Genomic DNA, 14,416 nt, shown 5'->3' with positions numbered 1-14,416 from the left:
ATCTTTTTTAAAAAGAACAAAAATAACTTTAAATCCTATAGAAGATGGAAGGATATCCAGTTAAGATCTGGTTCTCTGGTCACCTGGATAGCTCAGCGGTTTAGCACCTGCCTTTGTTTGGTTCAGGGTGTGATCCTGGAGTCCCAGGATCCAGTCCCACATGCTTCTGCCTCTGCCTGTGTCTCTGCCTCTGTGCGTGTGTGTGTGTGTCTCTCATGAATAAATAAATAAAATATTTTTTAAAAATCTAGTTCTCACCCCACCCTCATAGACTATTTTAGTATTTTCTTTTGAATTATCATATCATTTCTGAACATTTCTCTGTCTCCCAACTACCCCCTCTCTCTCTCCTTTCCTCCTCCTCTCTTTCTTTTCTCTATGATATCTCTCTCCCTCTGCTTTACTGGTGCCCTACACACATCCAATTGGGTAAACCTTCACGGATTACTCCAGAAAGTTGGCAGGTTTCTTTTAAATTGGTTAAGAGAGCATTGCTGCCACCTACTGTTAGAATTCAGGTACAAACAGGAATGCAAAGAGACATGATAACTATCATAACACAACCAAAAAGCAACATTAATGTGATGTTTACACTTTGGGCACTGTTCAAGGGACTTCATACACATTGCCTCATTAATTATCACAACTATACATGCTGTTATCAATTTAGTGGTATGATTTTAGGGATATTAGAGAAGTAAAAAAATACTGAGGCACCTCAAGCATGAATAACTTTTCCAAGGTCACAGAACTTGACCCAAGACTATGCAATTCGGATATTTTTCTCTGTACCATACTATACATTCTCCCAGGATTGTAATTAAGGCAAGGTTTTAAGGTATATACTTGTAAATCTTTTTTCAACTGCCCTTTTAAAATATTCTGTTAATTTCTCATCAGACATATATTAACAGAAAATATTGTTGGGCACCTACTTCGTGCCAGCAATCATTCTTCCCCCATCATCTGAACCTCTCAGTTTAGTGATGAAGAGGATTATAGTTTTCCTAGGACAGTTAAGGAAGAAAAGGGTGTGTAAGGGGCGCCTGGGTGGCTCAGTGGTTGAGCATCTGCCTTTGGCTCAGGTCGTGATCTGAGATCGAGTCCCACATCGGGCTCCCTGCAGGGAGCCTGCTTCTCCCTCTGCCTGTATCTCTGCCTCTCTCTCTGCGTCTCTCATAAATAAATAAATAAATAAATAAATAAATAAATAAATAAATAAATAAAATCTTAAACAAAAAAATAAAAGGACAAAAAGCCTACCCATATAAAAAAAAATAGATGAGGGCTTTGGCATGTTACAGTGTCACCCTGTAAAGTACTAAATTACTTTATAGTAAGTTACTTTAAGAATAACTAGGAAAAAAATAAATAGGAAAGTAGGAGCAATTAGAAAATTAAGATGAGATCTCCAGTTATTCATTAAATGCTTGTTAAAATGAGTCATATTTTATTGACTTTTCAAATAAATAATAAATCATATCAATTGAGCTTTTATCCTTTCCACATGAAGAGGTAGTGTACTGTTATATAAGACGTCTAACTAGGAATCAAAAAAACTGGGCTAAAGACACTTTATAAATATGAAAAATTTCTAACACTTTGTGTCATTTATGAAATCCCAAAATATTTTTATGATTCCATGAACCTGTCTAAATCCTCCACTTAACTACAGTACTAAATTTTTAATAAGTTAACAAATGACTTTTAATAACTTTTCCTATTTTGTATTTTGACATATTTATGTAAAGAATTCGTTAAAGTTCAGGGTACCTGGCTAGTTACGTAGGTAGGGCATGCAACTCTTGATCTTGGGGTCATAAGTTCAAACTCCATGTTGGGCATAGAGATTACTTAAAAATAAGTAAATAGAAAAAACTCATTAAAGTTCATATAATATATAAAGTTTATTTGTCCTAACTTTCTTTTTTTGAAGATTTATATCCCAGGCTTACAATATCCATATAGTCTTTTTAATTTTATTCATCTCAATGGTTTATAGCTCATCATAAGATTTAATTCAATTAGATTCAAGCCAATTTAACACACATCTGTTGAGCACTTTCTGTATGCAAAGCTTTGTGATTGGTGCCCATAGTCTAAAATTTGTTCCTCTTCTCCCCCTCCCCCATATGTAAGAAAAGCTCTCTTAGAGTTTTTTGCAGCTAGGTGCAAAAGAATGAAACTGAACCACTTTTTTACACCATATACAAAAATAAATCTAAAATGGATCAAAGACTTAAATGTCTTGTCTCAGGTCAGAGACCTGAAACCATAAAATTCCTAGAAGAAAAGATAGGAGGTAAGCTCTGTGACATCACATTTAGCAATTTTTTTTTAATCTGTTTCCTAAGGCAAAGATAACAAAATCAAATCTCTCGCCTTCTGCCTCTCCCCCCAACTTCTCTAAAATAAATAAATAAATCTTTTTTTTTTTTTTTTAAATGGACAGAGACAGAGGACCCAGGCTCCAGCTGTGGCTACCATATAGTTTTATACAAGAAAAATAAAAGTGAATTAAAGCTTGTTAAAAAAAAATAATAATAAATAAATGGACAGAGACCCTGAATAGACATTTTTCCATAGAAGACATCCAGATGGCCAACAGGCACAAAGATACTAAATATCACTATCAGGGAAATACAAATAAAAACCTCGAGATATCACCTCAGAACGGCTAGTATCAAAAAGACAAGGAAAAAAAAAGATAAAAAGTGTTGGCAAGGAAATGGAGAGAAGGTGGGCAGCCTGGGTGGCTCAGCGTTTTGCGCCACCTTCAACCAGGGCGTGATCCTGGAGATCTGGGATGGAGTCCCTCGTTGGGGTGCCTGCATGGAGCCTGCTTCTCCCTCTGCCTGTGTCTCTGCCTCTCTCTCTCTCTCTCTCTCTCTGTCTCTCGTGAATAAATGGATAAAATCTTTAAAAAGAAAAGAAAAGAAATAGAAGGAAACTCTTTAGTGGGAACATAAATTGGTATAGCCACTATGGAAAATATTGTAGAGATTCCTCAAAAAATTAAAAATAGAAATACTATATGATCCAGCATTCCCACTTCTGAATATTTTAAAAAGAAACTTTACTAAAAAGAAAAGAAACTTTACTGTGCTATTTGTTATAAATCTCTCCCCTACATTCTTAAAAAACTTTAAGTAAAGATCTATATATTTGTAAATAATAGTAATAATCCAACTTTCTTTAATTTAATGTGTCCTCAGGCTCATGAACCACTTATCAATGTCATCCCCAGTGATTTTGTCTATCTTTATTAGATAATTTCCCAGTTTTTATCACTAGGAGTGGCAGTGGACAAAGCTTTGGCCAATGAGACATACAGGGAAGTCTACCAGTCTACCCGAAGCCTCTGCGAAAGATTTTGCTTCCTGCTAAGGAGAGAAACATGCTTAAGAATTCAGTAGCACTGCCCCTGACATTTCTTCCTGTCTCACAAGTCTGTTGAAAAGTTGTGTGAGGCTACTGTCTTGTGACAACGAGAAGATAAGTGTAATCTTGGGAAGACATCAAGTGGGAGTGGCTGAGCATAAGGAAAGAAGAACCTAGAGTCACGGAGGCATGCGTGAGTGCTGGCATCAAACCTAGAGTGCCTTGTGCCATTCTCCTTTTTCAGTGAGAACATTAATGTTCTTTTTTGTTTAAGCCACTTAAGCTATAATTAGTATGGTTTTCTTAATTTCTGGTAAAATCATTCCTAAGTGATACTTTAGATGAATATTTGCTTGAACATGGTGCCCTCAAACCGAACAACAAAACGTGTGTGGACCTGAGACATTCTACCTGAGTTCAAAATCCCCTTCCACCCAGCTAAGAACCAGCCAGCCAGAGAGTTACCCTAATACTTTAGTTTTTTATCTGCAAGATGAAGATAATTCTACTTTCACTATAGGATTGTCATGGCCATTAGTTGCCTTGCCCATATTATATAATAAATATAAATTTACATTATTTTGAGAGTTAAAAACCAAAAAATTAATATTCTAAATAGCCAAAAACCACAGAACCCTCACAAAATGTGAAGTCTACCAACTACAAATTCCTGGCCTATAGATAATGTGCCACTGTATATTACACTGCACATAAATACCACATCTTGGACAGATGTGAAAGAATTTGGTTTTTAACTCTTCAATGAAGAAAATTTCAAATATATACACAAGCAGAGAGTCACATGCCAAATCTTCATACATGCATCATCCAATGTCAGCAGTTTATCAACAGATTTCCAGTCTTGTTTAATCTCGTCACTTTCCCTATAAATACTGAATATTTTTTTGAAGTCACTTACAAGGCACTTTAATACCACAAAAAACTGAATATGTTCATATCTCCAGAACTAGCAACTTTTTCTGAAGTTTTCCCATATTTGTTTTGAATATAAGACCTCAGACTCAAGTCTTAATAATGGCAGTTGAGAAAGCATGGATTTGGGAGCTATCTCTAGACTGGGTTAGAATTCCAGTGCCAGCACTTCCTAGCTATGTGATCAGGAGCAAGTTACTTACTTTACTCTGAGGCTCAGTTTTTTCACCTATGGAGGACGAGAATAGTAGTCGGACGCACTCTCCAGGCTCTCTTTGAGAAACAAATATCAAAACGATGGTGAGTAATAGCTATAATTTACTAAACAAGCCAGCCATTGCCCTAAGCACTTTTCCTGTAGTATTTTCAGTCCATGGCACTTGGCCCTTGTCTGTGCTCGGCAGATGTTCCCTTTCAGTCCTTGGAGCAAGTTTCACTACAGCAAAGACTACCAAGTAGAGGCTCTGGTTATGAGAGGCTAGTGAGAAAAAGTAGTGTCTTACCAGTCAGAGTCCACCACAACATGGGGAGGGGTGGGGCTGAAGAAAGTCTTCACAAATTTACAAACCAGTCTAGTTGTCTAGAGCCAGGAGGGTGAGAGGTGGAATAAGAAGGAAGGAATGAGGATAAAAGGAAGTAGGAAGTCAGGAGGAATAAAGGAGAGCATGCCATGTCTTTTGTCCCTCTCCAATGCTCTCACACACCAGCTTTCCTGACTTCACACAGCACCCTAGCAGTAATCACTCTGCACTTACTTTTGAGATTCAGTAGCTGGTCCACACTCAGGCCTGGTAAGAGGGGAGGCCAAGATTCAAACCCATATCAGTCTCAGGATGCTTATTTCACTCCACATGTCCACATCATGCCCTTTTCAAATGATCTGAATGACAGTTTTTTTGTTTTTGTTTTTGTTTTTACAGAAGTGGCATCGGGTACAGCATGTTAGACATGGCTTTGGTAATGGAGAACGTCGGGATGGGATGGAGTGAGGAAGCAGACAGGTGACCTGAGATTGGCTCCAGAAAGACCATGACCCCATGATTCAGGAAGATAGTTTCCAACACCCCCAAAGTTTCTGTGCCCCATCACTGTTTGATGGGCCTGCTTATGTTTTATCTGCAAATCAGGGCTAACTCAGGTGGGCCTATCAGCAGTCCTGACCACCTCAGATGGTGTAAAGGCTGCCTGACCTTGGGAATCCAGACATTTTCCAGGTAATGCTTAGAATGGCAATAAGCTGGAAATGGATTCTAAGAGTTAGGAATGAATGATTCTAAAATCAATATTTATTAGCAAAGAAAGCTTTTCTTTTTTCTATTTCTCTCTCCAGATAACTTTGTGTCTAAACTGGGCTTTATTTTTTTTTATAATAAATTTATTTTTTATTGGTGTTCAATTTACCAACATACAGAATAACACCCAGTGCTCATCCCGTCAGGTGCCCCCCTCAGTGCCCGTCACCCATTCACCCCCACCCCCTGCCCAGGCTTTAAATATAAAATAGGAGATCTACCAATTCTTCTCAAAGAGGGGAGGTCTGAGAATTTGTAAGAATACAGTGGGAGATGAATGTAAAATGCATATTCCCAGGTATTGCCACCAAAATTGTAATTCAGAGGAATCAAGAATCAGCTTTAAAAAAATAAATAAATGCCCAGGCAATTCTCTTTCAGGTGTTTTTGGACATTTCCCCCAAATTAGCCTAGAGACCATTGCATCAGATGAGCACCTGCAGTCTTGTTAAAAATAGAAATTCTGTAGATAACCTGAATTTTAATCAGCAGGGACAGAGTTGGTGGGGGGAGTATGAGGAAGGAAGCCTAGGATTCTGCATTTTATTTTTTTCTTGTTTATATCTTTATTTTTAAGTAATCTTTACACCACCCAACCTGAGGCTTGAACCATGACTCCGAGATCAAGAGTCCCATACCTCTATCTGAGCCAGCAAGACACTCCTGGATTCTGCATTTTAAACAGGCTTTCCAGGGACACCGGGGTGGTTCAGTGATTGAGCTTCTGCCTTTGGCTCAAGTCATGATTCTGGGGTCCTGGGATCAAGTCCTGCATCAGGCTCCCTGCAAGGAGCCTGCTTCTCCCTCTGCCTAGGTCTCTGCCTCTCTCTGTGTGTCTCTCATGAATAAATAAATGAAATCTTTAAATAAATAAATAAATAAATAAATAAATAAATAAATAAATAAGCTTCCCAGGTGAAGTTTTACTAGTAAATTTTAAGAACTCCTGCCTAGGAAATAACAAAATATTCTCTTAGATGGGCCATGGCCTGGAGGACCTATTTCTGCTGAATCTCATTAAGCTACTTTGGGTTTATGTTCATGTGGAAATCACAACCCGAGACTCAACTCAGGAAAGAGAAAAAGATAGGGTATTGAGAATAGGAATTGATTAATAACCAACAATGGCTCCACATCAAAGAATTTGAGTAAAGTTTCTCCAAATAGGAGCACCATAGCACATTGGCTCTCTATTCATCCTTACTTGACTTCCATTGTTAAGTTTTCTTATATGTAGATGCTTAATAAATACTCATTAAGTTGAATTGAATATATAAATTAGAAAAAACATAACTACAAGTTCTAATTTTGGTCTACTTCCTCTTTTACCCTAGGATCTGAAGTAATCAACTTTCATTTCTCTATTTCATCTGTGCCTTTTTTTTTTTTTTTAAGAATATGCCTTGTGGGATTATTTTAAGAAGGAAGTAATAAGAGTTTGGAAAGCACCTTTTTCCTCTTAGCCAAAATAGTGAAGAGAATCTCCACTATCTGGCATCGAGGCCAGTTCAATGAAATAAGTAGTTTCTCTCTCTCTTTTTTTTTTTTTTTTAAGATTTTATTTCTGTATTTGGCACAGAGAGAGAGTACAAGCAGAGGGAGTGGCAGGCAGAGGGAGAGGGAGAAGCATACTCCCCAGTGAGCAGGGAGCCCAATATGGGGCTCGATCCCAGGACCCTGAGATCACGACCTGAGCCGAAGGCACTTAACTGACTGAGTCACTCAGGTGCCCCAAGTAGTCTCTTTCTTTCTTTCCTTCTTTCTGTAAACTAAAGATCATTTAGTAACTCTTTATTGAGATTTCATGATATGCTAGAAGCTGTGATGATTTCTGGGACAGCAAACAAAGTACAGTTACAACCTACTATTGTTGAAGAAACAGAGGAATCAAGGAAAAAGCAGAAATTGAAGGATCAGAGAAGTCACTGGCCAGCCCTCCTCTAGTGTTGACAGAGGTGGGCAAGATGGAGCTTGCAAATCCATCTGAGAAACCAGGCACTTCAGCAGTCAGAGTGGGACCGCCCAGCCTGGAGGCACTGCTGGTCAGCAAGGCATGCACTGGAGAGAACTGGGGGTGGGGCCAGGGAGAGCAAGAACATACGTAACCTGCCACTGATGTGGTAGAAAGTAGAGACAACTGAGGTATGCAAAGTTCTCTGTGTGTTTCTTCCAGAGCGTGGCTGCTCTTTCACTACTACCTACCGAATCTCATGCTGGGCTTTTTTTCCCCCCAACTCTAAATCACACAAGGAAGAGGACCCTGGGAACTCTAATTCCAATTTGTCCAAAGTAACACCACACGTATGAGGAATTGGGTCAAGAAGTGATGAAAGCTGGTTAAGAGGCCGATGCATGATAACAGATGACACAATCAATGCAAAAATTCTGAGCAAAAGTGCTCAGATCCCAAGGTCAGAATGAGATTCCCAGCTATTGGTAACTCCTCAGGATTTTTCTTATGTGGTCTCCTATGTCAGCACTAGAATTGTCCCACCTACAACAAACTGGTTGCATAACATGAAGGTGAAGTTCAGCTCATAAATATAAGTCTGACGCCCCAACACAATGACCACAGGTGCAGCAACTACAAATGATCGCTGAGTTTTTAGCTCAGTGTGACCCCACAGCTATTAACAATTACTTTATGATTTAATCTTTTATCAGATTCAGATTTTTGAGGTAGAGACTGCTTATTTGTTCAAATATTTATTAATGCTTACTTTATGCTACGTGGAAGAAAAGTGAAACATCTTACTAGTCTCTACATGAACCAAACATAACACCCTTCTATCCACTCTTGCTTACACCACCTCAGCTCCCCTTCCCAAGCATACCAGATTCCCCACAAGGTTTACAATAAATAAAACCTGGTGATGAGAGAGAAAGAGACCTTGAGCCACAAGATAAAGTCACAGGCCCTCAGATTTCACAGCCCTAGTCCCGGAAGATCAGTCATAACTCCTTAAATTAAGATGATGTAGATAAAAAAATAGCAGAACTTCTGGGGAACTAGTTTAAATCAAAAGGAGAATTTATTTTAATTTTTAAAAGGTATTTATTTGACAAAGAGAGTGCGTACAAGTAGGGAGAGTGAGAGTGGGAGAGGGAGACGCAGGCTCCCCGCTGAGCAGGGAGCCTGATGAGGGGCTCCATGCAGGGCTCAATCCCAAGACCCTGGGATCACAACCCCAGCTGAAGGCAGATGCTTAATTGACTGAGCCACCCAGGCACCCCCAAAATGGGGATTTAAAATAAAGATACTTGCTTATCTCATGAGACAAGGGGAAGGAATGCATCCAGCCCTCAGGGGGCTGAAATCAAGAGTAGGAAGCCAGGAATACTCCACTCCATCTCACTCCTGCTTCTCTCTGTGCATTTGCTCCTTCTCCCTGTAAAGATTTCTTTGTTCCTCAAAGCACAAGATGGAATACAGCTGCCCCTCTTGAAGTGATTGTTTGAAGCAGATGGAAACTGACTTTCTTTCAGTCATACCAAATAGGGAGAGAATCCAGTGGGTTCAGTTTGGCTTCAATATTTTTTCCTTGAACCAATTAGCCTTGATGGTGACAGACCAGGAGAGCTTCAGTACAGATCTGCAGTCAGGACCGTGGGTGACGGAGCACCTGGTGTCAACACTCTGACTTGACTTAGAGAGGTTACAACATTCATCTAATACTAGTCAAGTGTACAGAGATAAATGTCTTCCTAGGGAGACTCCAGAAATTAAGCCTACTTTTCAGCTTCCTACAGTGACAAAAACAGCAGGAGCCAATGCCAAGTCAGAGGCCTAAAAATATGAGCATGGAGGAAACTGTAATAAAGTCAGGATTACTGAAACAAAATACGTCCAGGAGTAAAGGACACATTGTTGATTCCCTTCCAGAACCATTTCCCCTCTTCCTTACCATTATAGCTCTGCTTTTGTCCAGGTATCTATGCTTCTCCACTTGATTGTGTGCTTGCGTAGATGCCAGCTACTTCCTAAGATCCCAAGGTGAATCCTGATTAATCTAAACCAATCAAGGTAGTACCATTCCCTTTATCTCTCATTAGGCTTGGGCAGGTGATACATTCTTATCAATGAGGCCTGAGGTAAAATCAACTGGATGTTTCTGAGAAACGTTTCTTCTTTCCTAGAAAAGATACGGATGAAGAGATTACCTTTTCCTTCTTTATACCTTCTTGTATCTGGATATTGGATACACCTGGAATTGCTATAGCCATTTTATGAACATAAGGAGACCTAATCTAAGGAAAGAAGAGGAGGGAAAAGCTAGAAAATGAAAAGAGGGATCCCTGGGTGGCGCAGCGGTTTGGCGCCTGCCTTTGGCCCGGGGCGTGATCCTGGACGACCCGGGATCGAATCCCACGTCGGGCTCCCGGTGCATGGAGCCTGCTTCTCCCTCTGCCTGTGTCTCTGCCTCTCTCTCTCTGTGTGACTACCATAAATAAATAAAAATAAAAAATAAAAAAAAAGAAAATGAAAAGACTGGGGTCAATGATAATTTACTGATCAGTGAATTCACTATCCTTAGAGCCATCCTGCATTTAGACTAATTACATGAGATACATTTTATTTTGTAAGTCACTTTGAGTTGATTTTCATTTACTTGCTGCTGAAGGCAAACCAACTAAAACAGGGAATATGGTGGGAATTAAGGCTATAAAGACAAGCAGATAAGATTCCACACACAGAAATAGGAGTCACAATAAAGTCAGACTTCTTAGCAACCCTGAAAGCTAGATGATGAAATTATGAAGGAAAAAGATTTTCCAAGGTAGAATTTTCAGACCCACCAAATTATCATTTAACTAAGAAAGTCATTCTACTTTCTACTTTCTATCATTTAACTAAGAAAGTCATTCTACTTTGGGGGATATTTTAATACACAAAAGCTCCCAAAAATTACCTGCACTAAATTCTTTGTAGGAAACTAGAAAGAATGTGCTTCTCCAAAATGAGGGAGTAAACCAAAAAGAGAAAGACTTGGGATCCAGTACACAAGAACCTCTCTTATGAGGGGAAGACATGGAATCCAGTAGGCAAGATCAGACCTCTGTCATGAAGGCAAGACAGGTAGGTACAGAAAATAAGCCTTTCATCATGAGAAGTGAAGAAAAGTCCCAGAAAGATAATGGTAAACTTTGAGAGTACTTCTATAAGAGACAAAGCACCTTTGGCATCTGGCAGGATGTGTGGACAGGAAAGGTGTGAATGTGGGTGTATGTGAAAGAAGAGTGAAATTTTCTGTAGTAGAAAGTCCATAGACACCTAATTTTTTTATTAGGTTTTTTATTTTAATTCCAGTATAGTTAACATACAGTGTTATATTCATCCCAGGTATATAATACAGTGATTCAACAATTCTATACATTACTCAGTGCTCATCATGATAGGTTTACTCTTAATCCCCTTTACCCCTACCCACCTCCCTTCTGGTACTATCAGCTCTCTTTAGTTAAGAGTCCGTTTCTTGGGCAGCCCAGGTGGCTCAGCAGTTTAGCACTGCCTTCAGCCCAGGGCCAGATCCTGGAGACCTGGGATCGAGTCCCACGTCGGGCTCCCTGCATGGAGCCTGCTTCTCCCTCTGCCTGTGTCTCTGACTCTCTCTCTCTCTGTATGTGTCTCTTATGAATAAATAAAATCTTAAAAAAAAAAAAAGAAGAAGGGATCCCTGGGTGGCGCAGCGGTTTGGCGCCTGCCTTTGGCCCAGGGCGCGATCCTGGAGACCCGGGATCGAGTCCCACGTCGGGCTCCCGGTGCATGGAGCCTGCTTCTCCCTCTGCCTGTGTCTCTGCCTCTCTCTCTCTCTCTCTCTGTGTGTGTGACTATCATAAATAAATAAAAATTTAAAAAAAAAAAGAAGAAGAAGAATACTGAGAGCTCACAACATGCCAGGCATTTGACTGACTTTTTCCTTTTCTATCTTTGTACTGTCCTATTTACAAATGAAGAGCTGAGGCTCAGAAATGTTAACCTGTTATCAATATATCATATAGCTGGTAAATCCAGAGCTGGGATCCAACTCACTCTTAGTGTGGATCCAAACCTTGGTCCCCAAGCCATTGTAGGACTATAAACAACTCTACTCTACCTTCCTGGAATGAACAGTCTCCCAATAGTCAGTGCCTGCCTTTAACCTTATGCAAACTGCTTCACCTGCTCTCAAAATGATATTTAAAGACCACTATCTGGGGACTGATTTTGATGATTGCCGTTGAGATGCCACTACTCCCAAGTTCTTTCAGAAGACATACCTAGGGATGCCTGGGTGGCTAAGCATTTAAGCCTCTGTCTTTGGCTCAGGTAGTGATCCTGGGGTCCAGGGATAGAGTCTTGCATCAGACTCCCTGCATGGAGCCTGCTTCTCCCTCTGCCTATGTCTCTGCCTCTCTCTGTGTCTCTCATGAATAAATAAAATATTTTTAAAAAGACATATCTAATCAACACGTGTGTACAGATGTATTATGCATGTACGGAGATGTATGTGTGAATACATATATGTAAATACTTGTCCATGTATTTACATCTACAATTCTATATTGATTTCTATATATTAAAAGCCATGAGTTTATACCAATACCTCCAATTTTAATCCACCACAAATTTCATTCTAGTTTTCTTCCTTTCTAAAGATTTTATTTTTGGATATATTTAGAATCTAAAGATTATATACTATTAATTCCTTCTCCAATAGTGAGAAACCTGGCTCTTATTATCCTTAATATTTGGTCAATATTCCTGAATATAATCAATCTCCCATCACCTCCACCATCCTCTCCCCCATGCAGACACCCTCCTCATTTCACTTGAATTCCCATACTCTCTTCCAGGCTATTCTACCTTTAGTGTGAGAGTCCTTTCACACCATTTGGGTTCTCAAGTGCACTGAGCTCCCCACCCCCCCAATCCCCCAACCCACTCCTCCCATGCCCCCCAACCCCTCCACCTCACCCTCCCAAACCGCCCCCCCCCCCCCCTCGCTGGCATGAATGCCTTTCATTACCCATTCAGGTTCTGATTCCCCACATCAGGCTACTCCCATATGTAGATGCCTTCCTTTCTTGGGCTCTAATACCCAGTTCTGAACTATCCCATGCATGGATGCCTTCCTAGCTTTGTGGGTTCTGACCTCTCACATCCGGCCACCCCTGAGTGGATCCTTCTCACCTTATTCACACTCTGATGTCCCATGCTTGTGAGTCATTATTTTAAAAACAGTCTTAGGACTCATCTAAAGTACTTATGAGGTCTTATGTATAAAAAAAACAGAGGTAAGCTTTGTATAAAGTATCAGTTTTAAAAGCAGCAAGAGTGGCGAATAAATAAATAAAACTTAAAAATAAGTTGTACACTTGAAGTCAACTATACTCAAAAAACAATAATTACCAAAAAATCAACAAGGGCAGCATCTTAAAAATCAAATGACAAAAGGGAAAAAAATGATAAATTGGACTAATTTTTAAATTTGTGCTTCAAAGGACACTATCAAGAAAGTGGAAAGACAACCCACAGAATGGGGAAAAATATTTGCAAATTATATATATATAAGATATACAAATAGCCAACAAGTACATGAAAAGATGCTCGACATCATTAATCATTAGGGAAATACAAATCAAAACTATGAGATACCACCTAACATCTACTAGTATGGCTGTAATATTTTTAAAAGACAGACAATAAAAAGATCAGGCTAGGATATGGAGAAACTGGAACTTACCTACCCTCTTGTTGTGAATATAAAGTGATACAGCCACTTAGGAAAACAGTCTGGCAGTTCCTCAAAAAGTTAAACAGTGTTTTCCATTTGATCCAGCAATTCCATCCTTAAATATATACCAAAGGGAAATGGAAATGTATTTCCACCCCAAAACAATACCCAAAGATGGAAACAACCCAAATATGCATCAACCAATGAATGGGATAAACAAAACATGGTATATATCTGTACAATGGAATATTATTTCAACCATAAAAAAGAAATGAAGTACAAATATATGCAACAACATAGATGAACCTTGAAAACATTATGCTAAGTGAAAGATGCCAGTCACAAAAGGTCACATATTGCTCCATTTATATTAAATGTCCAGAATAGGAAAATCCACAGGGACAAAAAGTGGTTGCCTAAGGCTGATGGAGACAAAGGAATTAAGAGAAAGGGGAGTAATAGCTAAAGAATACAGAATTTCTCCTGGAGATGCTGAAATGTTCTAAAATTGATGGTAAAGAAGGTCACACAATACTGCATTACAAAAGATTATTGAATTATGCATTGTAAATGAGTGAATTGTATGGTATGAACTATATCTGAATAAAGTTGTTGTTGTTTTTTTTTTTTTAAGCTTTCTGTATGATGAGGAAGTGAGGAAGGGACTTTATCAATTTCTAAGTTACTCTTCCTACACAACCCTGTCTCTCATATACCCAGCTATCCTTGAATTTAAGTCAGGGTCTTCCCCAAGGGCTAATCACCAGGTCTCTGGTTCCTGCAACATCTTCATATACGTTTTCTTGTCAAAATGAGCAATAAAGACAAAGGAAAGGGAGAAAATATAATACTTTTCTTTCCCACACATCTCCTCCTCCTCTTCTTTTTTATTATAGAGCCCTGTGTTTCCTTGGGAAACTACCCTCACCCCACTTCTAGTACTCATAGTTTGGGTCCACCTGACCCCACTCCAGATTCTAGGAATGATCACATAACATTAGCTTAAGCTGATCAACATAAGTGCCCCCAGCTTGGCTACATCCTTGGCTCAAGGATGAAAGAGGGAATCAAGTTAACCGGAACAGCATATATCCC

Source organism: Vulpes vulpes, chromosome 4, assembly GCF_048418805.1.
Source record: "Vulpes vulpes isolate BD-2025 chromosome 4, VulVul3, whole genome shotgun sequence".
NCBI classification, from domain to species: domain Eukaryota; kingdom Metazoa; phylum Chordata; class Mammalia; order Carnivora; family Canidae; genus Vulpes; species Vulpes vulpes.
The sequence above is the reverse complement of the archived record's forward strand: the minus strand, read 5'-3'. Positions refer to the sequence as shown.